Source organism: Myiozetetes cayanensis, unplaced genomic scaffold (genome assembly GCF_022539395.1).
Source record: "Myiozetetes cayanensis isolate MyiCay16 unplaced genomic scaffold, myiCay2020 scf29, whole genome shotgun sequence".
Taxonomy (NCBI): Eukaryota; Metazoa; Chordata; class Aves; order Passeriformes; family Tyrannidae; genus Myiozetetes; species Myiozetetes cayanensis.
In genome coordinates this window covers 4,094,162-4,120,571 of record NW_026087510.1, presented here as the reverse complement: position 1 = coordinate 4,120,571, position 26,410 = coordinate 4,094,162, and the positions used below count along the sequence as shown (strand labels likewise).

Sequence of the window (26,410 nt, the reverse complement as noted above, 5' to 3'; positions counted from 1 at the left end):
AGAAGATATTTAATTTGTAGGAATAGTTGTGGGGTTTTTTTCGTGGTTTTTTTTTAACGTAGCTATTTTCAACGTTGCAAGATAAAGCTCCCTCTCTCTCTCTCCCTTTTTTTTTCTAATTTTATTTTAAGAATAGACCCCATTTAGGATTTCACATTGTAAATCTCCCTGTGTCTGAATGCTGTTACAAGGTTTGACAATGAAAGAATAATTCATGTCAGACAAAAAGAGCCCTTCAATCAGCTTCATGCAGCTTTTCTCCTGCAGGGCTATGCCAAAACGAATGTGGAATCCTGAACTGAACCATCCATCACATTTCCCGAGTCTTTCAATTAATGACACTGCAATCAGATCGATGGCGTGTAATAAGAAAAGAGCTTTGCATTTCTATACCTATTAATTCGCTGAGTAACTCCAGTGGTAAAACGTGACCAGAAAGGGAAAAGAAAAGACAATTTCATCCTCCCAGCGAGATTTTTGGGGACGTTTGAGCCTCGGTGTCACCCCAAGCCCTGAATGTTCAAAGCAGAAATCACACAGGGCTTTGGTTGTTTTTTTTTTTGTTTAAAAGCAGGACAGTCTCCCTTCCACACAGGTATTTTCTGCTGTTAAGCACCGAGTAGACACTCTAGATTATAAAGAGGAGCCTTTTTTTCCTCCCTGTGAGCCAGGGATGTCCTCTCTGCGATGTGAGCGCGGTCCCTCCCAGGGCAGGACTCTGCAGCCTCCTCCTCTGGTCTGAAGGCAGTAATTAGCCACCAGATTTCCAGCTCACAACACATGCCAAGGATGGAGTTACCTCACGCAGTGATTAACCTCCAACAAAACGAGGTGGGGGCAGAGAGCTGGGCAGGGGGTGAGGGCAGTCGGGACACACACACACACAAAAAAAACCCACCTCTACCAGCAGCCCTGGGATGAAATTAGAGTGACCTCACGTCAGTGAACTGGCATAAGATTTTTGGATCGATGACAAAAAATTATCGAGGCTTTGCAGGATGGAGCTGCCAAGCACATTTCAATTCCCTCACTGCGGGCGCTGGGGGGATTGTTTGGAGAAGCTGAACGCCACAGGAAAGGGAAAACTGCAGTTAACCAGAACATGGCCACTGCTAAAAGGATTTCAGTTGCAACTGCCTTCCCTTTAAAAGGCACATTTTGTGCCTTGAAAGAAAAAAATACCTTCTCTTTGAGTGCTGAGCTCAAACCGACAGGCTTTGCCACCTGACAAGCAGCTTAGGAGGAAGGAGTGATCTGGAGGACCTTGCAGGAGACAAGAGTGGGTCAGCAGTGATGAGGGGCAAATTTTGCCTCCTGAAAGATCCCCTTGTGTTGCCTGGGACAGAAAACAGGAGGAGAAGTTCTCCCACCAACATTAACCCTTCCTCTGGGGCAGATGAAGGCCCTGATCTCCAGCACTGACATTATTTCAGCAGCTTTGGCTCTACCTCAAAGGGAAGAGGCTGCAGCTGTGATAGGAGATGGACCTGGGTCAAAACCTACAACAAGGCCTTCTTTTGGGAGCAATAGACTTCCAGGGAGGTTGTGTATTTTGGAAAGGGGAAAAAAAAAAAAAAAAAAAGCCTTTATGAGAGAAAACAAGGAATGGAACAACAGGAAACAAGGGAGGTTCTTTAAGGTTCACTTCACCAAATATCGAGGAGCTCTCTCAAAGGAACATTAAGAGGCAAAACCAGAAATATCTTTTATGCTCAGATTTCAGCAATTTCAAATTTCAGCAGCACCCTTAAATAAATTAAAAAACACAACCCAGCCTTGTTGTTGCTGCAGCTGAATGTGCCCATCCATGCCAGACACAGGCTGCAAGCTCCAGCACCCAGGATGGGAACTGAAAACACCAGGGCAACAGGGAAATGGGATGATGCCCACGAGCTGACTTGCAAAATAATTGCAACTAAAGCACTGTGAGAGATGCCCAGGCAAAGGACAATAAATAAATAAATCACGGCCAAGCGAAAACAATTCGTTTACAATAAAGCACGGGAGTTGAACTAAAGAAACAGGAGAAAAGGAATCTAGGAGGAGAAGTGGCAAGACTGAAAAAGGGACTTAGAATAGGCAGTTGAATGCAAAATATTTACACTGCACACCACTGCATCTTGTCCTTTCTGTGTAGAGGATGGAAATGCACACCATTGTAGGTGTGGCAGCAAGAGCAGGTTTTGGAGCACAGGGGCAGCATGAACACACCCCTCAGTGACCTCCAAAGCTCAGCCAGCCCTCAGTCCCTCTCTAAACTTACAATTACAGCCCCACCAACCCCAGTTTTGTGCACTGAATGACTGAGATTCAGCAGCTCCCTGAGCCCAGGAGCTGGGGCAGGTGGTACTGCTGACACAACACAAGGTTCCCCCAGCGTGGTTGGAGGTTTGCAGCCCCTGAACAGCGCCCTGCTCTGCCCAGTTGTGAGGCACAGTGTGTGCTCCACAGCTTAATAACCTACAAATGTCTTGTCTGGGAGCAGGTCAGGCAGAGGGGAGAAAGGGGTGCTGCCTCCAGCCATTATTTCAGCACTGGCTGCCTTCCAGGAGCTCACAGAGCTTCAGAAGGCAGGGACAGGCTTGCTTACATCTGCTCCCCTCTGCTGTGGCTGCAGACAGACTCACACACTGCTATTTTCTTTTTTTTTTTACATTTAAAATGGGTTTGGACAGGCTTTCAGCAGGGATTTCTCAGGGTTCCTTCTCCTCATCTCCCTCAGAGGAGCTTTGGGAGCGACCACTGTGAGTGGATTTGATGGAGAGGAGGCTTCTCTAATTGTTTGCCTTATCTACCTGGTGGCTGGGCAACAGCAGCATCTGGGATTGTGGAAATGCATCTGCCTGCAAAAGCTGTGGGGCCTCACTCAGCCCCTGCCAGCAGGCAGGACACAAAAAAAAAATAACCACCTGGGCTGCTCAAAGTCATGGTCAAAGCTAAGCTTTGGGAGTCCCACATTTCTGGGAATTCAGCTACCAAAGTCCTGGGTTCAATCCCCATTATTCATCTCCCCTGCTTTTTACTGTAACTAAAAAGACACCTTCCCAATGCTCCTGGTGCTCTAGCACATGATTAATACCACAATTACAGCTCAGCATTAAAACAATCAATTCAACAAGGATGCTGCTACCCAGCCTGCCACCTATAAAACCTCCCTTGTGCCTCCTTATCTGGGAATCCCACCTCACCTTCCTCCAAATCCAGAGCGCTGCAATCACCTCCTTTCCCTCAAAATAAGAGCAGGCATTTCAGTATTTCAGTACCTGCCTTTTACAAATCATTTTCTGACAGCACAATGTTATTAAAAGGTAGGGGAGAAAATTAGAGGAAACCCTGAAGGATGGGATGGGTTGGAAGGGACCTTCAGTGGCATCAAGGTGCTAAAATATTCTGGGATTAAAAGGCGGCAAGAGGTTGGACGTGGGGTAAGATCTGAAGAGAGGAGAGGGATTTGCATAAAGGCAGGGAAAATTGGGAAAATTTTCTATTTCCTGGGCACCCAAATGAGAGAGAGGGGCCCCAGGGTCCTGTAGAAAGGAATGACACGGGGTTGAGGAGCAGTGGTTTAGGAGTCAAAGCCCAGGGTGGGGATTGATCCCAGCTTCCCATCCCTCACGATGCCCCAGAATTAAAAAGAGCACTTCAATCTTGTTCTGGGCTCTCTCCACTGGCTGATCTCAGCCCCTGATAAAACAATAGCCTCACATATCCAAATATTGGCAGCCCTCAGCTTTGTTTTCCCCTGCAAGCCCGAGGGGTGCACGGCAGTGAAACTGCGGGCTCCTCTGAGCATGTCTAATCAGCTCTGCCTGCCAGATTTTTGATCTCTGGTGGCCAGTTCTGCTCCCAATTTATACAAAAATGCAGCTTCCAGTATATGTGGCGTTCTGAGGACAAGCTGCAATCCTCAGGCCCTTCTGAAACGGGATAAGGACACGCAGGGAGGGAGGAGGAGCAGAAAGGAGTTTATTATTTGGCTTCTCTTCGTCTCAAAGCCACGGGGGGTTTGGTAGGAACAGCTCTGCTGTGGATTTATTTCTCCACTGCATCTCCTGGAGGCTTGACCTTGGAAAACCAAACCCTAGCAGGACTCCCAGCTCCACCAGGCAGTGAAATTTGGAGGTTGCTCCACCCTACGCACCCATCTGTGCCACCCAGAGCCCACTGTCACCCAGACAGCAGCAATCAGCTCCTGGGCCCTCACCAGGGCTGGTTTTCCTTGGTCATTAAATAACATTAATTTAGCAGTGCTGAGTTGTTTTTAAACAACTTGTTTTCTTGGTTTTTCCTTCAAGAGCTGTGTAAGTGCCTACAGATGCTGTGAAGAGTTTCAGGAGTAGTCCAATGAGGGGGACTCTACTTAAAACCAACCAACAAAAGACCCTCACAGGGCCTTTATCTGCATTTCCCAACGACCAAACTTTTAAAATATAGGCATTAATGTTTAGGGCTGACATTATACTCACAACTTTTGATGTAAAAAAATCAGTTACCACAACTATTCACGTTCTCCCTCCACGATGAAAAAGAACAACAAATCAAGGAGACAACTCACTTCTTCCTACCACAGGATCTAAAATAGTTAAAATTATTCTTTCTCTGGACGTGGCTCCTTCTCTCCACTGATTGCAAAGAGATCCTGACTGACCAGCACAACCCCAGATTCATAATTTTTAGATATTTAAAACTAGACCTCTCCAAAGTGTCTAAACCCTTGGATGACTAACACTGGGATTTCCTACATGGATGTAGCAGCCTAAAACTGATAAAACTCTTGAATATCCTATGAAATATGACAAATACCACGTTTGAAAAGCCCCAGCCAGTATTTTAACTGTCTCACATGACTTTCTGATGTTCAGACTGATAGGTCTTGTGCATTCCTTTAATACCTCAGGAGGTGGAACTTGTGACAAAAAGGTTATGGACAATGTTGTTTGTGCTACTTAAGCAAATATCTTATTAATTCAAGTGCTTAATGATTTTCTTGTGTTTGTTACCTTGGTTCTCAGCTTGTTATTGTTCTCCTACCTCTCCTGCACTTTATACACACACACACACAGACATATATATGGACACTTACAGCTACTTATACAAACACTGCTGGGTTATCAGGCCATTTCCCAAGTTTTTTAAATCCAGTTTCTTTCAGGAATTCACCTCCAGAAAGTGTTTTGAGAAGTTGATGCTGTAATAACAGCGTTACCACCCTAAATCTCCTATTACCTATGAGTTTGCTCAGACCCAAAAAGCACCCTCTGTAAGGCAAGTTTAGCCTGGTATAAATAAGTGGGTTCAGCAGTGAGGTTTTAGCCCGTTTTTCCAGTTGAAAATCTGGCCCAAAGAAGCCTGAAGAACTGGAGGGAAAAAAAAAAAACATATCCAAACCATGATCAGAGCCTTAGGTTTCTAAACCGTATTGAGGTTGCAAAAACAAATTGACATCAACATATGGGGGAAGTCTGAAGTTGCAGCAAACATTCACAAATGTGAGAAACTTTGGCATGCAAGAGTCCCCATTAAATTCAAATATACAATGCACAAGATTAAAGTTATGCAGAGGCATTAGTGTTTGCAAGATCAGCCCCCTGAGATGTCTCTGTGTAGTAACAGTTACTTTAGGTTTAATCTGTTATTGCATTAATATCTATAAAGAGCATATATAAATACAAATCAGATGGCAGCTGCAGTTCTCACTGAAGGAAAAGATTGAAGGGCTTGGAGGGGGAGAACTAAAATTTCCATGATGGCAATTTCCAGCCCCACGTATTTTGGGATTCTCATCCTACCCAAACTGCAGCTATTTTTTTTTCCCCCCCCATACACAGCACACACATGCATATATATGAGAACAAAAAAAGGCAAAGAAATTAATTAGAGGAAGAAGAAAAGGACAGTATTAATGGGGGAAAAAATTCTTCCAAATGGACAGATTGCCCTTGCACAGGAGCAAGTGATGGTCTAAAGTGTGGCAACCCCCCTCAGATTTCTGTGAAAAGCCTGATGTGCTCTACTTAACACTTAAGAAAATTCACCAGGGAATAATGACCTCTAATTTATTTTGGCTACAGTGATGGTCATCTGTGCTTCTGTTCATCTTGCTCTGAAGATTTCAGGGTAGTTTTTAACCAGAGACTGGCTCATTCTCTAGCTGCCTAGTAGTTAATCTGCTTGGATATTTCCCCAAATAACCATCTGCTCCACCTTGTATTTGTTTCACTCTGTGACTATCTTAGTTCTTGGTCTGTCCTGCTGGCTTATTCAGCACTCTTTAAATTTCTCCTCTGGCCTTATGTCTGGTTGCTTATGTTTTGGACAGACAATAGAGGTGATACAGGCCATTATTCATGAGAAGCTTCAAGTGTAACGTGAGAAACATCTCATCTCCTGACCCCTGTTAGCATAAGAATTGCTGATAAAATTCTGGACTGAAAGAGAAGAATCTTCTGGGAAAAATATAGGCAAAAGTTTCACTTGAGATGTGTTTTGTAAGAATAATCCAGATTAATTCGCTGCCTAAGGACCAGATCTAACTCCTAGTGCAGCTACTGGGAATCCAGAGAGGTAGTGTGGGACAGACCTTAGGTGCCTGTGAATTTTTGAAGAGGAGAATATTCTTTACCATTCCTGTGCTCTTCATTTTATACTTTTTATCCAAGAATCATGAAGGGATTTGCTCACTTGAGTGAATTAAGCCTCACAACGCTACTGGAGAGGGTGTAAATATAATTCTGTTGATTCCACATATGGGTCAGCTGAATTAAAGATTGAAGGGATCTCCTTCAATCACATGTCATCAAGGTACCAAGTTTTAACCAGTTTCAAGTGACTTTAACAGAGTTACAGCTGAAAGAAGCTGGGGTGAAGCAGTGGGAAAATCACACATACTGAAAAAGCAAAGTCAAAGGATCATCAGCCGCTAAACTCAGAGTACACCTGACCACAGGAACCAAATTTTGGCAGCAGTTGAGCACAGAAGCCAAGCAGGAGCTGACCCACCCTGTTCCCTGAGGATGTTCCTATGGAAAACCCACAGACACACAGATTCATTTGTCCTCAAGAAACAAATGCCACACCACAAAACACCTACAGATCATTCCAGGGGCCAAATCCTTTCTAACAATCATTTCCAAAGCCCAATGAGTTTATTTAAACTCATTCCATTTTCAGATGTATCATTGGCTCCAGAAATTCTGTATCACATTTGCTGGAGAATCCAACACTGTCTTGGTTCCATGTGGAGAGCAGAGTAACACAAAACACTGAAGTTTTTGCACCTCCAGCTCTGGTGACTCTAATCATTTACTTCTTCCTTTTCCTTCTCTCCTTCTATCAACCCCAAGCAGAGTATTGATGCTGTCTGTGCCTCCACTGGGTGTTATTTCACACCAAAATAACATCAGTGGGGTTGCTTTTGAAGAAGTTGAGTGCTAAGTCTGCTGAGCCCAAGCTAAATCATTAGTATTTTAAAGGAAAAGTATTAAATAAATGGCAAACAGCAAACCAAACAGGTCATTAGTATTTTAGGGTGGATTCAAGGAAAAAAAAATCTACATGTAAATACTCAAACTATTCCAAAACAACGTCAAAACACACCAAGAAATGTTTATGGATGTTCCAACTGCTAATGGCATGCAAGAGGCTTAGCTTTCAACTATCACAGGTCAGGGAAAAGGAATATGTGAACTTCCAAATGTTCCTTGCTTGGCTGATCCATCAATATGATAACTAAGACACACTTAAACTCCTCGATGTACTGCCTGAAATTAAAACAACCAGCTAGCACAGAAACAGCTTAAATAACCATTATCAATGGATTTCAGATAAAAGTCAAGAAATAATTTCAGGAAGATCACCCAACACAATCAAATGAAATAGCCTTGGAAATGGGTCAGGGAAGTGTGAGCTGGCAACCAATTACATTTCCTATGCAGAGGCAGTTCAGCAAAAAGTCTCCCCAAGATTAAAAGCCTTGACAAAGTTGGTTCAAGCTGCACTTCTCACTAATTGATGGGTGAAAACCATCAGTAAACCAACAACCTTCTACTTCCAACAGCAGTCAGGGCAGAGGGGATGTTTGCTCAGAGAGAGGGACTGGGGCCAGGCTGCACCTTTTCTCTCTCCTTGTTTTGGCAAGTCAGGAGGTGGCTACTCAGGGGGGAAAATACTTTTCCCTGTTAATCCTGTTTCAGTTCTGGCCCAGCTGCCTCTGGGGTTCTGCTCTCTCCTGGGTGGGACCCTGCAGCTCTTTGATTTCCTTGCCTATCTGCAGCTATGTCATTCCTGGCTGACCTTCCCAAAACCTCAGCTGGGATCACTGGGAGCACACCCAGACCCTAGAAATGCCACCCATAAAAGCCCAGAACAGCCTCATTTCCTAAAAGCAAAAGTTAAATGCCCTTTGCTAATGTTAAATCTCAGCCAATTTAAGCCCATCATCCACATCACACTGGGGAGCCAACCAACACAACAAAAACCACACCACTTTTAGGTGCTGGTTTCTTTGAAGGGGCTGGAGGAACATAAATTAGCCCTAAACACCTTGGATTTTCCAAGAAGAGATGTTTCCACGAGCAGATGAAGAAAACAGACTCCCAGGGCCCCTCATAAAATCTGGCATGTGCCTCCACTGAGAACATTTGAGAACAGCATTTCCTGGGGCATTTCTGAACGCTGTTGATTTACGTGCAAAGGATTTTTTTTTTGCCCTGCAAAAGGACTGGGCAACAAAGGTGGAAGAACAATGCACCAAGAAACAAACACAGGCCTTTTTTTTCCTCAAATTAATTAAAGGAAATTAGACCTGATTCCCTCTGTTTGACACCAGTAGGATGCCACTGAGTACTCAGGAGCTGGTCCTGACTTACTGCAGCACCTCAGAGTCACATCCACCCAGCACATGAGCCATCCCCAACCCTGCCCTCACCCAGGACTCCAGCACGAGGCTCCCCCACATCTGCAACGAACTCAGATCCAATTTTACTCATCACCCACCTCTCTTCACTCCATTATGCTGACCATTAAGCTAATCATATGAATTTGTAAGTCTGAGATGGGGGAGCCATGTGAGCCTCCATGGTTGGGTTTCTATGGAAACAATTCCCCTGGCATCCCCGGTCCACATTCCGTATTCCTGCGACTGTCTCGTTCACACACTCGAAAATCCCTGTTTTCCAGACACTCATTTTGGGAGGGTGGGGTTTTCTTCTCGTTTCTCTTCATCCCTGGAGCCGGATATCACTGGGATGATGTATCTGGCAGCTCACTGTGACCCAGAGGAATCAGGATGGGCAGCACACTCTCCCCAGAGATTTTGTCTTTTTGGTACCACTGGCAAGACTGAAAATTAGTCCTAATGATGTTTGAGAAGTTTGGTCCCTCAGTGAAGGTCACACATGAATTCCAAAGGAAACTGGGATCTGTAGCAACTTCCATGCAGTAGCTGCCACCTTCCCACCTCCTTCCTCTGCTCCCTGGCAGCTTCACCCAGCCCATAAAAGCAATCCCTTCTGTGAGAGGTGGCAGCTTCTCTGCAAGTGCAGCCAAGACACTCCAGGCTTCAGCCCCGGGATGGAATCACTCCCTCCCCAGCTGGAACAAGGAGCACAGGCAAGGGAGCCAGAAATTAACTCGCCCGTTCAAATTTGGCCATGATGCTTCAATTAACACTCCATCCTTCGGAAAAGCACCACATCCCAAGCAACAGGGCCTCCATCACTTCCCTTCTGAGGCTGTTTCTCAGCACAATGGGCTTCACACTTAATTTCCCTCCGAGTCAGCCCACGTGTTTAATTGCTCAGCCTCACTGTAATTCAATCCCCGTGGACCACTGGGAACAATTCCTGCCTTGTGTCTGCAGAGCTGCCACCACCCCGATCAACTCAGCAAGCACAGAACTGAGGCTGAAAACACGAGCTGCTACACCTACTCCACGGAGTAGCTGGGGTATTTATAGACTGCTCCTCTGCACATATATATGTATATATACACCCAGGAGTGGGTTACACCTGCAGCTCCTCAGTGCTTCTCATGGCAACATCCCACGTTTTCTGGGACTGGATTACACTTTTCTCTGCTGGCTCAAAAGCTGCCTGCATTTCTGCAACAGCACATGAAAAACAAGGTGAAGGAAGTGTCCTTTCAGTCCATCCTTTTGCCAATATTCAGCTGAAGCCCTAAACAAAATTTTAAGCTTTGCCAACTCTGCTTTGCCAGCATTTTGCCCCAGAACAGACACCACCAAGGCAGAGGTGCTACAGAAGGAAGATGTCCACATGTTACCTGCATTTAACCTCTTTCTATTCCAAATGGATCAGGAATTACCTTGCAGGAGTTAAAACACCAGTTGCCTCCCTAAACTACCACTTCCACTCCTGCTGTGCCAGTTTTAAAGCAACTCTGGGGCCGCATTTTTAGACAGTATAATTTGGCACAGATCCCTCTGCTCCATTGTTTTCACTGGGGCTGTTCTAAGTCACACCAGATGAGGATATTGCTCCGAAAAGATTTTGCTTTAAAACAAACACACGAACGGGTTTAGACAAGAGCAGGGATTTTGAAGCTGCATTCCTGCCTCCAGAACCTTCCAATGACTCGCAGTAGCCTCTGCTCCACCAAGCCACAAATTTGTAACTCTTTAATCTTTCCATGTAAGTCAGTTCCTCTCCTCCCTTAATTGTTTTTGTTGCTCTTCTCTGAATTCCGTCCAATTTACCACACGGTGCAGACTCCATTACATCCCAAAGGCCAGAAGTATGGTGTACAGAAGCTCATTTTCGAATTCTATGACCTCAATTCTTGGGAGGATTTCAGAGACCAGACACCAGGCTATAAATGAAGAATGTGAGCCCGTATAGCTGGGTAATTTAAATGCATTTTCTGTGAATAAATCTACCCGGTACTTTCTTGATCTGTACAATCTTCTGCCATAGGGGCCTAACATAAAAATACTTCAAAGGCTCTAACAAATTCCCTCAAGATGTGATCTTCAGCATTTCAAAAGCTGAAAGACATAGACAAGGTTTAAAGTGATCATGATATATTTTCAAGGTAACGCTCCTCAGCAACTCCTGTTCACCCAGTTCTTGAAAGTGAAATTATACCACCTCTCTCCATATAGATCTTTTTAACTTATTGACTCGCTCATGAGCGGGGCAAAGATGAAGTGAATTTGACTTTTGGTTGGGGTTTGCTCTAGCTCATTATCTTTAAATGAGGCACAGCAATGCTTCCTTCCTCCCAGTACCTACTAGACAGTTCCAAGTGGAAATCCTCCAGCCACAGGCCCTCACACCACTTCCCTGTTGCAGCACTAACAAAGTTTAGATTGGGATTCAAGTTTCAGCCCCTGTGTCGAGCCGAAACACGACCCTGAGCAGCAACACTTCAGTGAAAGATTATTTTCACGTTACACCTCGGTCCCATCTCTGATATTAATTACACCCTTGGAGCTTTTCAGCCCAGAGACGTTTTAAAACCGGTTCTCTTGGCTGAAACCAAGACTCCTGGTGTCTTCCAAGCAGCTCCCTAACAAACTCCCCTAGACTGAGGCATATTTAATGAGAATGCAGATGATCAATCGCAGCCCTCCTTGCACGGTTAACTCAATCAACAAACTACTAATGACTCCAGCATGTCCCAGCTCTTTTGGCTAATGAGAACCGTATTGACCAGCTTTTTCCCCTTCTCCCAGGATCAAAAGCCAATATGGAACGAGTTCTGGGACAACTGTAACATTACCCTGCCAGCAAAAGGCTGACCAGCCATGGGACAAAGCCTGAGTGTCATTAGGGAGAGAGGGAGCCCCTTTCCCAGCCCTTCCAGAGGATGTGTCTGTCTGGGGAAACCAAACTCCTGAGAAGCACAGAGCTCCCACCTCGGTGCATGGCACCTCAGAAAAGCCTTTTGTTCCTCTCCTCCTCCTCCTCCTCCCTGCTTTCTGCTGCAGGGTAATTTGTAGCAGGTGAGAAGTAAAAAAACTTCTGCTTCCTCTCTCTTTTCACTTTTGTTGTTGCAATTCCCCCTCACCTCCATTTTTTTTCCTCTTCCCTCCTGCTCCAAACAGGAGTCAACTGACCCTAGGAAAGAATTCTGGGGTATATATGGATCACAGAGTCTTACCCTTCCTTGTCACCAATATGGACTATTTTCCATATGGAAACCCAACAGGTGACCATGCTCTGAAAGAAGGGCAGTGTTTATTTATTATTATTTATTGCAGAGCCTGAGGACTGAGTTTGGAAACAGTTCATTGAGTGTCATCTTCCCTGTTACACAGAGATTTGCTCCCATGGAAAGAATTCCAGTGACTTCAGTCATCTTTGGACTAACTCTTTGTTGCCTTCCCAAATAACCTTCAGTTCCTGGTACAGTCTGATCTGCAAAATGGCCAGATTTCTAAGCCAGATTTTCCCTGCTGTAACCCTGGAGAAAATGTTCCAGTCTGACCAATTTCTCTCCATCAAAGGGAGACCTTGGGTTTCATTTTTGTCTACACAATCATTTTGCTGGGGGAGGAGTCCCTTCCTTCCCCCCAACCCTCCACTCCCCTCAGTCCAACAGGGACAGCACAGAATGTTTTGTCCTCTGGAAAGCACAACTGCTACAGGAAAAACCAAACCAGGTATTATTTTGCTTGTGATCAGCTCCACCCTGCATCACCCAAGAGCCACAAACTCTGCCATCCTTGGCTGCAACCAAACCAAAGCAAAAAGGGGAGACAAGGAGTAATTAGGATTTGGGAATAACTGAAAAGCATCAATTCTCCAAAGTTTCTTTTCAGAGCAAGCTCATTTTGAACAGAAGTCATGCAGAATGCACACAGCCCATCACCAGGGACTCCTTCCTCTTTAAGAGGAGCTCCCACACAGTTCCCTCCACTTTTAAAGGCTTAAATATTAAATATCATTCAGCCAAGTCATAGTGGGGGTCCACGCTTGACTTCATTCCTCTCTTAACAATGTCCTCAGGCCAGGGGCCAGGAATTCAGACACTTAATAACTTCCCTGGGCTGAGAACTCTTCACCTGGGGCGTGCTCTGCTCTTATCTGCAGCTGGCAGTGTTCCTGTTCATGCCATGCTCTGCCCTGGCCACAGCACTCCTTGCATTATCCTTCAGCTTCAAACTTCCCAGCCCCACCTGCAGGTCCACACACCCCTCCCTTTTTCTGGTACCTTCCTACTGCCTCTCACTTTGGCTTTCATTCTGCAACACCAAAACCTTCTGTCCCCTTCTCCTACCCCCATTTCCACGTCTCCTGTGCCACCCATGCCAAGGCTGATCCCCACATCTCCACGACTCTGCTCTGGTGACCTGTCCTGATAGAGGATCTTTCACTCAGCCTCGCATTTTTAATGCTGTTGGGCCTAATTTCTAACAGTTTTCCATCCTCTTCTCACACACATTCAGCTTTCCAAGAGCAATTCCAGTGACTCGTGGCTGGAGCTCCACATCCACGAGCAGGTTTCTACTCTTCCCTTAAAGCATTTTGGGAGGTCCTGCACAAACACTGATCACATTTAGCTCCTCCAACCACCTAAGTTCACAAAGGAAAATTCAGAATGAAGTCCAAAGCCCATTCTTGTCCACTGCAAGCAGATAAAATGATAGAATCATCAAGGCTGGAAAAGGCCATGGAGTCCAACCACTAACCCAGAGAGCAGCCATTCCTTCCTGCAAGGTTTAAGAGATGTCCAAGTCACTCCTAAGTTTATTCTGCTGGGCATCAAGAATCCAGTTCTTGAAATATAAGACTGGCAAGTCCTGCGTAAAGTAAATTAAAGTTACAGCAGAATTAACTTTGCCAATGCTCTTGGTTTTCCCTTGTAAATGGAACAGGGCTTTAGCACAGCCAGTTTTTGTGCTACTTCCTCAGATTGCTTTTAGGTTCATTAAGTTCCAGCTTCAGGAAGAAAGTGGTAGCACTTGATTTATGGGTACAGGGGAAGGAGGATGAAGTAAGCAATAAATCCAGTTACAGCAGCGTTGCTCCAGCTCTCTGCAAGCCAGTCCTGAGCAGCACCCAAATTCCAGCCCAGGATTAGCACCTGGAGCTGATGTTCTGCCCAAGTCCTCCCCTCCCTCCCTGCCTCAGTTTCCTTGGTCACAAAAGGAGGATGCCAACTGTGAAGCTGAATCCTGTGATATCCACCAGAAAATAGAAAAGTGCTTCCTTGAAATGGGTTGTTTGTGACTTCTGAAACAAATATGAGCAAATGAATGAATTTTCTGCCTGGTTTTTGTCTCGTTTTATTGCCTTTGAAGAGCTGAGAGGAATGACTAGAAGGTTCTCTGGACAAATCAATGAAAGTAACACCCAACAAATGACCTTTCCTCAGTGTCTCATAAGTACCTGTCAACTTCAGGAGTGCCACCACGATTGAATGGAGAGATTTAAAGCCAGACTATTCATTAGAGAGCAAACTATTATTCTAGAGGTTTAAATGAATTGGCCAGTGGCCAGCCTTCCTTACTGCTTAGGTACCACTAGGAAAATGGAGAGTGGCTGCTGTTTGGCTTGCACAAAAGCACAGGGAGGAAAGGGGGGAAGTCCTTTAAGAGGAACAAGAACCAGGTTGCTCAACTGTCAATGGTCTGACACCCTCAGAGGATGGCACAGAAGGTCAGCAGATACACAGGACAATCAGGGAACCATGAAAACAAGCAGAAGTCTGTAAAATACCAGAGGTGGCCTCTGTTTTATGGCATCACTGACCATCAACCAGCTAAGCAGACTATAATGAATGGAATCAAAAAATGAAGCTGGATGTTCCTCCTCTGCCCTACCCTGCAGGATTTTGCAGGTCACATGTCTGTGCCTCAGGTCCTGCCCTCCACACCTCCAGGGGCTGCTCTGCCTTGTGTTCCCCCACCACAGGTGTTTTCTCAGCTCAGCTGGCTGGGGCAGAGATTCCATCTCCCCCTCTTGTCTTCCAGGAGGCTTCTACCCCCTTCTAACCCCTCTCATTTCCTCCCCAGGCCGTTGGAAAACTCCCTGTTCTAGGGGGGGGCACCTCAAAGGAAGCCTCGTGGTCGCTTTGTGGCTTTCCAAAAAGGAAGGCTGAGTTTCGGATGACACACAATAAAACAGTCCTGCCATGTGTAAAAATAAGATTATTACAGCACGGCCCACGGTTCCAAGTAGCCCAGCTTTGCCACAGATAAGGCAGATGGAGGAGGCTTAGGATGCAAATCGAGCACTTTTTCTTCAAAAAAAACTACCCAGCTGCTGAAGGTGCAAAAGGCAGAGTTTTAGGATAAGCTTTGTGGTGCAATTTGTTTCCATCACACTCTGCTTATGATGGTTTAGCTGAGTGGATCCAGAATCTGTTACAGTAAAACAGGTCAGAGTGGATATGGGAAAAGATATTTCCATTCTTCAAAGGCAGAAAAACAATTTTTCATCTTTTCTGACTGGATACAGTTAAAGAAGATTACAGCTGGTATGATTGCTTTTGGCAGCCTAGTGTTTGACCTATAATTCTGTAAAAATGTAACTAACCCTTCAGATATCGACTGTCAGGAATCTTCCCCCATGTGCTTTTTGTTCTTCTCAGCCTGCTTTATATGGAAAATTTACCATATTAGAGATGTGCATATAAAGATTCCTTGGCCTATTTCACGAGCAGACAGAACAGATTAAACTCAACAGAACACGAGCAGAGCTCAAAACTACAGAATCACGGGACGGTTCGGGTTGGAAGGGACCTTAAAGAGCTTCCAGTTCTGACACGTTGCCACAAACAGGGATGCTTTTTCCCTAGAGCAGGTTGCTCCAAACCCTGTCCAGCCTGGTCTGACACACTCAAGGCAGAGCTGCCTGGTTCCCTTGGCAGCTGAGGGGAGCATTTGTGCAGCCAGCCCAGCCCAGCCTAGCCCAGCCCGGGGCAGACGTGTTGACAAAGCCCAGAGGAAACGGCCGACCCGCACAGACACTTCTTGCTCCCACCCCAACAAAGAGGGGAGGGGAGAAAACCAGGCTCTGAAAGCTGTTTCCCAGCACTGCTGCTTTGTGTGGCTGCAGCAGCCTTCAGAGGAGCACCACTGAGAGGTAAATTAACTCTCTCGTGTCTGGGGGAGACGGCAGGACACGGAAGGTCCAACGTTAGCCTTGCGTTAGTCCAAGCTCAGTGTTAAAATCCAGCATTAGCTGCTCCAGGTGCAGCCTGGGCTTCAGGGAGTCCCCAAAGGGAGGGCACAGGAGCTGCCTGGTGAATTTTGGAGGCAGGTTGTTGATGACAAAGACCCTGGCACAGGACGGGGAAGGGAGGTTAACGCAGCCAAGCCCAGAACAGGCCCCGTGCAACTCCTTCCTCGCTGCTTTGAGTTTAACTTTCTCTGTTTACTTTTTAATTTAATGTATTCTTTTGATCTCTCTTCCTCTCCTTTCTCTTGTCTCCCTGAGTTTGCTGACACAGGAGAAGCATGACAAGCTCAGACAGGCTAACCTACTTTTTTCTTTTTCTCTTGTACAAGTTAACGCTCCCACTCTTCTACCCAGCATATGAAAGCTTATTGCAAGTATCATTATAATGATACTTCCAGTCCCCTGTGAAGTAATTCCCCCAACTGACAGGTGAGGAAACTGAGACACACAGAGCTCTTAAATTACTTGCCCCTCAAGCTTACAGAGGAATCCAGCAACACAAGTGGAAATGAAACCCAACAGGCTCCCGTTTTCCTTGGTCCCAATCTATATAAAATTATTATGCCTCCACCCAGCACAGGTCTGTCAAACACCTCCACCTCTAAACAGAGTAATAGCAACATTTTAGGTGTCAGTCACATAGGTTTACACACTTCTGTGGTTTAAGGAACCAAGGAACTCTCATCACCATGTCCTGGGTGCCTTCAGTCTGTGCTGTCACCTGTGAGTTGGGTTCGAGGGGCCCAGGCTGCCTCTAAAGCTCAGGGTAAGTGTTCATGGCTACATCTCACCTGCTCTCTGCAGCCCCAAACCTGTGCTCTGAGTGGAACTGAGCTTGTTTACACATTAAGCCATATAGCCTGACCCAGATTTTTGCATTTAGGCTGAGATTCCAAATGCACTGACCTGAATTCCCTGTGTGTGCTCATGTTTAGGAGTTTCAGCTGGACTTGGACAGGTTGCCCCACCCCTGCAAGTGTCCAAGGCCAGGCTGGATGAGGCTTGGAGCAACCTGGGCTGGTGGAAGATGTCCCTGCTCATGGCAGGGGGTGGAATGGGATAATCTTCAACGTCCCTTCCGACCCAAATCATGCCATGATTCTGTAAGTCCAAAACCACACACAGCCGAATTTCATCCCAGGGATATCCCTCAGCCAAGCTGTTTTCTCTCTTTGTATGGAATAATTCAGTGCTAAGCCCTCAGCTCAGCTTTACAGAGTTCAGATTTCCAGTTATGACACCGACTAATATTCAATATCCATCACTCCCCCCCAGGATACAGAATCATCTCCAGCGTTAACAAACCTGAACTTTCAAAAGTACACCTTGAAAATTAGTCTAAAATTACTTGAAGTCACACATTGACACCTTTGGGGCTAACATTCTCCAAGATGTTCTCTCTGCAACAAGTCATGCCTTTTTTATTTTATGAAAGCTGAAATTAGCACGTTATCTTGGAGCTCAGTCTGAAAGGCAAAAAATCCAAATACTACCAGGAGTGAATGATAAAATGAAAAGTGGACAGAGCACAGAATGCCTACACCAGAGCACTCAGAATAATCAAACCATGTTAATTTTTCAGGTAAGTTAGTTGAGCACTATTTAAGTGCCTGTTTAGATGGTTCACTTCACAATCAAAGTGGCCTGAATTAGCTTTCACTAAATTTAGTTTGGAAGCGAGTCAAACTTAAACAAAAATCACTTTCCACCATGAGCAAGAGCGACCACAAAGGGGCTCAGTGCAGTTTAATGCATTTTATCCATTCATCACGAGTTTAATATGAATTAACTTCTGCCCATCCCAGTGTAGACAAGCCCATAGTTCTTTACATCTCGACGTGCAATAATGCTCCCTTTCAGCTCAGTTCCAATGTCCAATTATCTCGAACACAGCGACATCCACACCACTCCAGAAAGAAATCAATCCTCCCTTTGCTCTGAGCTATAAATGCATGTATTCCATAATCAGCCTAACAGAACAGACATATGGGATTGTACATCTGGGGGGCACGTGAGAGGCCATCTCATATATTAAATTATTTTGCAACCCTCTCTCTGGGACCCAGCCTTGGGTAGTTCTCCGTTTCCACCCTAGAAAACTTGAGAGATGTTTTTAGTTTATGAGATATTAAATAATAACCTCTCAGCTGCATTACTGGAATGCTTTTCACTCCTAAGAGTCTCCCTCTACACCTTAATGCATCTTATCTGCCATCACTGACACGTGGCTGCCCCTGGGGGTTTAAAGGGAGCACACAAATACCTTTGTGGGACAGACAGCAAAGGATGAGAAATCACAAGACTTCTGGGACAGCAACAGGACATGGAGCAAATGTGAGCTGGATTCAGACATGCTGATGGCTCTGAGGGGTCTAAAGGAAACCCAAGCCCAGCAGCTCCTCAGGAGGGCACCTGGGCTGTGTTGAGGGCGATTTTAATTGTTCTGGTTTTTCCTCCTGAATTTCCAAACCCATCCAGTGGGTGCCATCCCACATGGCAGGGAGAAAAGGCAAATTAAATGGGAGGCCATAATGATGTGAAGGTGAAACTGAGACTCAGAGGGAGCCAAAGTGGCCACAGCAGGAACCTTCGTGCTGTCCCACAGCACCCTCTGCACTGAGAGCTGAAGAGCTCTGCCAAAACCTGCATTTCATGCACAAAACACACAGGGATACACACACACAAAAAAAAAAAATACAGGGATGCACAAAGGTCACCAAGCTGCTCACATCAATTTATACCTAAAGCACACAAAAGCATTTTGGGAGTGGCGACACAAGAGTGGAAGAAACACCAAGAACTTCAGTTATAAACTACCCAATATTTTCTCATTTCAACTAAAAATGTGACCCTCATGGAAAAATCACGCAAATGATGTTTTGGGAAACTCTTCTCCAGTGATATGCTCCCAAAAAAACCCCCATGAGGTGGTTTCTAGTCAGAATTAGTGTTATCAGAGAGAGATAAATTGGATCCCAAGGTGAGGTGCTGAATCACAAGGGGAGCTGGCACCGGGTATCAGTCAAATGTTGGCATTTCTCCCCCTCTCCTTCAGGTTTTCCTTGGAGGTCCCAAAAATAATGTACAGAAGCACAGGGTCTTTCCTGTGCTGGAACTGCCTTCCCTTCCTTCCCTCCCTCCATCTGTTTTAGGAGAGTGGCAGTGCTCTGAAAAGACCAGATCTTGTTTGACTTTATTGCTACTGGGGGGCAAAGTGAAAAGAGTGAGACCCATAAACACAAAGATGCCAAGATACAAGGAGACTGCATGCTTGAATGCCCAGCCCTGGCTGCTTTGTTCCCTGAGAACAACCAGCATCTTGGTGGAGGTCACATACGTATATATATTTATATTATATTTATGTATCTTTGCCACAATGAAGAAAGTGGAGGTGGGAAAAGGTACCAAGGGACCATTTAATTTCCTATGGTGCAACATCTCTTTGCCCCTTGAAGAAATCATAAACCTTGTTTTTATTCTGATTTCTACCCCGAATTGATACCTTCTGTTCCACCTGTCCCCTCTACAGAAAGGTCTGTGAGTGATTCCCTGCACAAAATATTTGGGGGAAGGAAAACAAACATTCATGGCTGTGCAACACAAACCCACTCGGAACCCAAATCACACGGCAAGTAACAAGATTTAACTATAAACTCTGAATTCAGGGCAGACTGGTTGAAGTTTCACTAGACTCAGTCATCCCAGGCTAATTTAGCTGCTTTCTGTGGCAGCAGCTCCCAGCAAATCACCTGGAAATGTCTCACACTTCAGGCCCAGAGCTCTGTGCATCCCTCTGAAGCCTGACCTTCCCAGCCTCTCTGCCCTGACCCACAGCAGTAACCCCAGCCCAGGTACTCCTGGGTCAACAGTCCTGAAGAATGAGCCCTAAATTCCCAAGGAAAAGCAGTGACTTTGCTTTTTGTGAACTCCTTAAAGCTGTCTCTGCTCTGCTGCAGAACTCAACCAGCCCCAACCCTGATAACATCACCACCATCCCATTGGTGATCCAGGGTTTACAACTTTTTGTGCCTCCATTTTCATCCAAAACCCAGGCTAGGTGGGAGGAGGGAGTCCATAAAACACCACACCAGCTATCCCAGTGCACCCCAAGGGCACTGGACCAGTCCAACCAAGTTTTCCAGCACAGTTCTGCACAGCCCAGGCCATCCCATTTCTCCAGGGGAACATGGAAGCAACTTGGATTTTCCCCAGGGAAATCCTGGGGCAGGAGGGAAAGGTCATGAGAGCAAACCCCACTGAGTTCAGTGGAATAATGAGAGGGGCCAGGTGCTTAAGCTCAGCATTTGTGGAGCTTAAACTTCTGTGCTTTACACATCATCTAAGTTTATATTTAAATCTCTAAAAACTGAGCAGGAAAGAATATGGGACACAACAAAAGAGAAAATTAAATAAGAGAAAAATAATCCATCACCCTGCTCACCACTACAGCCCAACATGAGCTCTCAGCACAAAACTGAAGCCTTTGTCCACCCAACATTCCACAAGACAAATTTTCAGTGCTCAGGTCCAAGACCCTTCCAGGCCATCAAGGTGAGACTTTGCAGCCCGGCTCTCAAACTGGGACCTCGCTGTAAATGGTTTAGAAGCCCAGCAAATTTTAATATACATGGCAGGGTGTGTGACCAAAGGGATTACCCAGAATGGCTCACCTGATTAGTTATACAAATGCCTGCCTTTTTTTTTTTCCCCCCTTTTTAATCCAAGACCGTGCAGAATGCCAAATGGGAGAATGGAGCAGGGGATGTACTGGAATGTCTGAAGGCTACAGACTTGGGATTTATATTCCATGTTGAATTCATTGTTCTCTCTCCTACCCCCTCTGCCCTCTAAAATATGCTGCAGCCATGACAGAAATAAATTAGCCTGAGGTACAGGTCACACCTTCAAGGGCAGGAAGAATTCTGGGTAAAATCAATAGAGAAGATGGGAGTCTCTAACAGCTGAAGCAGAAAGAATGACGCATTGATGGCTTTACATATCCCCAGACAAAGGCACTTTGGAGAAACCCCAGTCCCTGCTGCCTTGGGAACACAAAGCTCGTTTTTTCAACCACCTGAACCCCGAGAGGCGACTCAGAAAAGCCCCATTTCTATGGGGAATTTGCATATCGATGCAGAAAATTCTGTTTCTTTGCACCCCTGCCCGGGAAGGAGACCCAGATGCTGAACTCTGGCCCAGGTTGCAACTCTAAAAACTTTTTACAGGGAGCAGAACCTGCACTAAACTTCAGCTCGAATTTTGCAGCCTCAAAGCAAAAAAAAAAAAAAAAATCCCCTGAACTTCAGTGAACTCAGAAACAAGTCCAGGAGGCACCAACAGACATCAATGTATGTGTTGCTTTCATTACTTCCACTTGTGATTTTAAATGCAGTGGATAATATATTCAAAAATCACTTACATCCACTGAGAACCTTAAACTCGGGTTTTAGCATTTATGAATCCCAGTTCCTCTGAAAGGAGGAGATAGAAGATTTATAAGGATATGGATATATGAAGATTCATGCAGGAGTCGAGTGGTTTTTACTAAATGTCCCCATGGTGAGTTAAGTATTAACTCTCAAAGTGAGGCACATAACCTGTTCAGACACTTCACAGATCCCACAGGGTTCCTACCTGAGTTTCCAGGTTCCTAAAAGCTTTAAAGCCTGATTTAAGCTCCCCCAACACTTCTAAAAATAGGAGTTAAACTTCTCAGTCCCGCAGGAGTTTTTGAAATTGCTACCCAGGAGGTTTCTCAACAGACAGAGCTGAAAAGCCTTTCTCCTCTTCTGTCCCTCCCAGACTTTCTCCAGAGACAAGTTTGGCCCAAAAGCAGCAGGATCTAAAACCCAAATGAACCCTGATTTTCTGCAAAGCCAGCAAGAAAATGTCAAATCAGTAACTTTCCCCTGACCTCCTTGTTTGTTTGTTTGATTGTTTTAAAACCCACACAAGGTTCGTATCTGTATTGTGCTTTCATCATTGGACTCACACTTCCACCTGTGGTAAAATGTCTGTATTTGTACTTACATTTGTGGAGTCTGTGAGCAATGTGGGAAATAGAATTGCTTTCTTTTCCTCTGCTACCTGTAAAATAAATGGAGGAATTCACCATTAATACCAGTGCTGCACTACAGGGTTGTTGTTTGCTCACAGTCACTGTCCCACGCCTCAAATGATGCAGCAATACCTGCAGCAGCTCTCTGCTTTTGGGAAAAAATTAGGGCAAAGTCAACACCTTTGAGGGAAAGTGTCTTACAATCAACTTGTAAAGATGATTTTAGGCAGACCACAGGCTTCCAGCTCCTACATGGCTCATTCCCTGCAAGTAATTCCGTGTGCTAGTCTTGGGGACGGGGCAAACGGGCAGAGAGACACATTCAAGATGTTTCCCAGGAGTGTTTTCAGGCACATGATCCTGGTCAAACATTAGACAGAACAGCCTGCAGTGACTTGCCCTGCTGTTCCTTGGCTCTTCCCAAGGACAAAAGCCCGGGGTGATAATGCACATTGCTGCCTGTGATACCCTAAAATCCAGCCTGAGGTACCATTATCAGTTTTTGCCTTGCACTTCCACGTGCCAGACACGAAATAATCCAGTTGGGCATTCTGACACGAGTGCATTCAATGTCATCCAGCCCAGCTCTCTCCAAAATAAATCATCCCCTGCCTGTTTTACACTTCCCTGCCCAGTTTTGGAGGACATTCCAACGATCACCAGGGGGACTTTATCTGCACAGATCACATTTAGCATCTGTAGGTCAGGAATGACCCATTAGAGATACACCCATGTGGGGGCTGTACCAGCTAGATCCCTTTTCCCAGGGACTTAACCGAAGTGTTTCAGATGGATCTTGACATCCTGATACTCCAAACGCTCTGAGCAATCATTTTCAAAAAATAAAAAGATGTGTAAGCACTGAAACAAGGAAGCTGCCTGGATGAAGTGTTCCAAAAACCCACTGAGCTCCTGCTCTGCCACATCCCAGGGCAGGAACAGCCTCACAGCAAAGGTGGCTCCAGGTGATGGGATACAACCCATTCCTCACCTCCTGCTTCTCCCATTCCAATCTCACCTCTGCCTATTGATTAGGGCCGGTTTCAGAACTCAGAGCTCCATCTCAAAGAGCAAAAAATCACACATGGAACTTGGGAGACACACATTTTTAAACTTTTCCCCATTTAAATTGTTCAAACAACCAGGATTGAGCACACAGATGAAAGAGAGAAAACAAGCTACACACGTTTGCCATGGCTTGCTCCACTCTGGAGGTAAATGAAAGCCTAGAAAGACTTGGACCTTTCCAGGAACTATGGAATTCCCCTCTCTTGTTTTAAAAATACAGAAGGATTTAAATCCAACCATGGAACAGGAGTAGACTTGCCTTGGGAATATCTGAGAAGGTGAAGGAAGATATCTATGTATAGATAAATACAGAGATACGAGGATTATATAAATATAAAAGGATGAAAATAAAGATGGGCATGAGGCTAAATAGTTTATTGGCCCAAATCTGACTGATATTTATTTAATGGACATGACTATTGTGCATCACAGGTAGGGTGGGTATAAAGTCTGGGCTCCATGGACTAAGAGCTGTTTTCCACCTCTAACTTCTGCGAGCCTGTAAATTGTGAAATCTCAACCCTAGGAGGGGAAATGAAACAATCCCAAAACATTTCCTGCCCCTGATTCTTATTTTTTGCACGTGAAGTGGATTTGCACAGAGCTGGATTCATCCAGCGTGGATACCTGCAAATGAACAATGGGGGAGGCCACGTTGCTCGTGCCTGGAGAAGGACAATACTTTGCCTTTCCACTGCCTCTGGATCAAGGAGAAACCCCCTGAGGGGACCTGGGGAAGCTCCAAAAGTTAATGTTCAAAACTCAAGTGAGGATGTGCAGTTTTCCAGCCTGGATTTATCACTTCTCTGTAAGTACAAGGCATTTTTTATCTTCTCTAAATAAGCAAAGTGCCTCACAAAAGACCTTCCCCATCTCCCAGCCAAGGAAATGGAGGTATGGGAGGCACAGAGGGGACAGACCCCTGTGGTCACACCGTGTCCATCTGCCCCACCACAACCCCCACCAGGTTCCTAAATCAAAGAGGAGGAAAAAACACAAAGGTATTTCCCAGCCTTCCCTCATCAACAGCTTCCTTGGATCTCAGGGGATAAAGGTGGGGAAAGATCAGAGAGCTCCAGCTTTGGGTGTTTGCAGATTCCTCCTGCTTGGCCTGGCTGCTCCTCATCCCTCCACGGACACGGGGCAGGCAATCCCAGTGGGATCCACCCCGAGATCCAACAAAACCCACTCCCTTCTCTGTCCTCCTTGGCAAAGAGGAGAAGCTGAGGGGGTTTTTCTGCAGAGTTTCCAGCTGAGAGGGCTGAGCAGCAGCACCACTGGTGTAGTTTTGCAGAGATATTCTGCACTCCTAACCCTCTGAGGATGAATCAGGACTAACCTGCTACCCCTTTTTCCCCTACTGAGATCCTTTGTCAACTTCCACTTCACAACAAGCAAATAATAAATACAAATATAAAGCTGTCACACACAGGGATTTTACGTTTGCACACATTGAAGTTATTTCTTCAGTTATCTCCAGTTTCTAAAGTTCATATAATTCAAATATCAGAGGCTCTATCTGCTCCTCACACACACAAACTTCAATCCTAACTTCTGATAAACAACATAACCATCCCAAAGTATAGCAGAGGACAAAATTTAACACCAGAAGCTGCCAAATGTTTCTGACCTACTTCAAACAATCATTAACTACAGGCAGTTTTCTAATTATTTGAGTCCATTTCACTTCTTATTCAAGTGGGCATTTTGTTTCTTGACCATTTGGCCTGTGTTCAGAAAAATCTCCATTAGGCAGCACAAAGTCTCAAAAAAAAAAAGAAAAAAATTATTTTCCTTCCCCACTTCAAGGTTGGGAATATTTTAAATCCTCGAGAGATAGGAGTTCTAAATATGCTTTTAAACCCCCCAAAGCAGAGAGCACTTAAAAATTTAAAAGCTTAAAAATTTAGTCATCAAGTAAAATTTAGTTATCAAGTAAAATTGCTTTCTCTCACCTCTCTGCTAAGGCTTTTGCAATTCATTTTCCAGAAAGGACTGGAAAGGCATTAAAAGGCAAAAAAAAAAGAAACACCAAAAAAACACATCGATGCTGGGGCTGGAAACGATCACATGAACAAGCCACAAGATTTGCTTGATAACATACAGTTTATTATTCAAGAACGAGTCTCATTTTCAGCTCTAAGGGAGAGGGCGGGGAGAGAAGGGGGAACAGACTTTTCAAACACAAGCTGGAAGCACAGCATTGCACTTATAGGAACCACTAAAAAAAAAAAAAAAAAGGAGAAAGAAAAGAAAAAGAAGGAGGGAAAAAAGTAAAGAAAATAAAAGCAACTCCGGTTTTTAAAGAGCTCAGCTCCCAGCAATCTCAGGCTGGTTTCACTTAAACCAAGTTTTACCTTAGCACAGAGAACGAACAACCAGAAAGCTGCTAAACTTTTGGGGGAAAAGTTCAGCCCTGCTGGGGATGGGAAGGGAGAGAGGAGAGCAGGGACAAAAAGCCGTGGTTAAAAAAGCCGAGAGCTGCTCGCAAAGTTCCTCTGAGCCTCTTACTGACCTAAGGAGTCTTCATTTCACAGGTACCCAAAGTTTGTCTCCTTCTCCAGGGCAAGATTCCCACTTGCAGGCAGGCACGTTACTGGCATCAAAAGAATATTGTTTCCAGTCTTCTGGGGAGGGAAGGGAAAATGCAGCCCGGCCAGGTACTGCTTCTTGGTGAAGAAAAGTAAATCCGGCATTCTGGAATGAGTTCAAACCTGGGGCTTGACAGGCAAAGGAGAAAAAGCTTTTGCACTGAGCATGCTTAGTCCTGCACTGCCTGCACACTTAATGAACATTACTTCCTTCCCAGTGGTTACTCCTAGTAGAAATCCACACCCCCTACTCTTTCAGAAGTCAGGAATGCAGCTGAAACCAAAGTCCAGAAAACATGCCCGACACCCAGACAAGGCCCCACAGATCAATAAACTCAGGTTGTGACCCGCAGGTCAGTTTGTCAAACAGGACATCAGGGTGAGTTTTTTCTACACTTGGTGTAGTTTGCTTTATGCCTCAGCTAATGCTACTCACTCCCCAGAGAAAATAAAACTCTGCTGGCTTTTAAAGAATGATTAAATGCTCCAATAACAGATGGGAATTCTCTTTTCAAATCTTGCCTTTCCAAACCTGCTTTTAAAGTGAG

At 45.1% G+C, this 26,410-nt stretch overlaps 1 long non-coding RNA gene across 1 annotated transcript in view; it reads right to left on the bottom strand.

The window, feature by feature from the left end:
* LOC126644060 (uncharacterized) overlaps positions 1–25,990 on the bottom strand; it is a 32,668-nt gene extending 6,678 nt beyond the window's left edge. Inside the window, exons 1-2 of the long non-coding RNA XR_007629850.1 lie at positions 25,787–25,990; positions 22,176–22,232 (exon numbers count right to left, since the gene is read on the bottom strand). This is a non-coding gene — a long non-coding RNA (uncharacterized LOC126644060). The remainder of the gene's footprint in view (positions 1–22,175; positions 22,233–25,786) is intronic.
* Positions 25,991–26,410: the final 420 nt, after the last annotated feature.